The sequence below is a fragment of the Phoenix dactylifera genome, unplaced genomic scaffold, assembly GCF_009389715.1.
Source record: "Phoenix dactylifera cultivar Barhee BC4 unplaced genomic scaffold, palm_55x_up_171113_PBpolish2nd_filt_p 000350F, whole genome shotgun sequence".
In the NCBI taxonomy this organism is placed as follows: Eukaryota; Viridiplantae; Streptophyta; class Magnoliopsida; order Arecales; family Arecaceae; genus Phoenix; species Phoenix dactylifera.
The window spans coordinates 19,357-20,930 of record NW_024067808.1 but is presented as its reverse complement, the minus strand read 5'-3'; the positions used below and the strand labels follow the sequence as shown (position 1 = coordinate 20,930).

The following is a 1,574-nucleotide window of genomic DNA, read 5'->3' as shown; positions in this document are numbered from 1 at the left end:
AGCATTCAGCAATTGCTCTTCCTAATTTTTGCTTGTTTGGTTAAAGAACAAATCTCACAAGTTAATAAGCACAGAAATGGTGCAGACGTAGAGCTCCAATGTTCTGATCAGTTCTCTGCACAGAAATGGTGCTTTCCCTTCTCACTTCTTTGAGCTTTGATGAAGCTGGTAGCTTGTGTAGATGGGGCATCCGTGTGAGGATGGTTTAGTAAGAGATCCCTTTTGGGGTTGTTGGCTTCTATTATCTTGTCATTTGATGTTTTTCCTAGTGGATTTGTAGTGATAGAAATGGGTTTTCTTAGTCTGCTTTGGGTTTGTTGTGAGTTTTAGGACAAAAGGAAGGACAGGTTGCAAAGGAAGCCGGGACCAATGAAATCGATGTCCATGGTGATGCTGGGAGAGAAGAAGACGATGTGGTGGTGGAGATCCATGCAGGGTTCAAGCCGGTAGATTCCTTCTGAATGAAAAAAAGAAGACCTTTTTTTCTTGCTATGTGTGACTGTATTTATCTATAAAATTCCCTGATTTATGGTATGATGACATGTTGTTTGCCCGTATGCATGAGATATTGGAAGTCCTCTGATGAATCATATTGTACATTTTGCACCAAATTTAACAGTTAGTTATTTTGTAGGTTCGAAATCCTCTGATGGTTCTGCAAGGCAGATGAGGGAAGTTGCATGTCCCACCTGCACAGTCCATCTTCAGGTCAGGCACCTAGGGCGCTAGGTTCCCCGCCCCTTTCTCTTCCCCTTCTCTCATTCTCTTGATTATTTTGCGCACTGTTTCCGCATGCTGTTTGGCCCGAATTATATGATACAAGTTGTTTTGCAGGTTCAAGTTCCAGCCTCGGGGTCTAAAACAATAGAATGTGGTGTGCGCCAGCACCCATTCCTGGTTGGTGCTCATTGATGTCTTCTGATTTTATCACATCGTGGTAATGCATCCGACTGAGCTTCAGGAAATTTTCTGTGTCACAGCTAATAGGCTCGGTTACCGGCTTTGTATATTCATTAATATGGTCGTGTTTTACTCATTAGACTTGGTGGTTCTTTGTATATGAATCTTCTTTGAGCAGGCATATTTGGGATCGTCAAGTGTGTTAAGTGGGTTCGGATGACTGGAAACTAATTTAAAATGCTTGGATGGTTTTATTTGTTGATGCTTGTCTAGTCTGGCATTAGCAATTTACTCAATAAATTAGTCGGAGCTGCTTTGCTTCCTTTATGTTCATTAGTTGTTCAAAACTTTTATTTGCCAGATGCTGGTTATGACTGCATGTACATGTAGATTTGCATGTGCATGTAGGTTCATATTATAATTTAAATTCGTATTTTTATTTTTTTTAAGTTCGAACTCAAATCGATGACAATAATTTTTTTATTTTTTTCTACTTACTTTCTTTTTGCGTTACATTTTATTTCATTTTGTTTTTCTTATTAGATTTAAGTTATTCAAAGTAGAGTAGCCATCATCATGCAAATAATAGTGAAGGAGTAAATGATAGAATTGATCTACTATACGGTGCCATACAAGATTATATGAAATTGCAGAAAAATTCTCTTTGGTAGATC

General features: G+C 38.6%; 1 long non-coding RNA gene across 1 annotated transcript; it reads left to right on the top strand.

Annotated features, from left to right (window-relative positions):
* Positions 1-629: 629 nt before the first annotated feature.
* LOC113461985 lies at positions 630-1,231 on the top strand. Its single transcript, XR_003384234.2, has 2 exons — positions 630-708; positions 835-1,231. It is a non-coding gene; the product is annotated as an uncharacterized LOC113461985 (long non-coding RNA).
* The last annotated feature ends 343 nt before the right edge of the window (positions 1,232-1,574 follow it).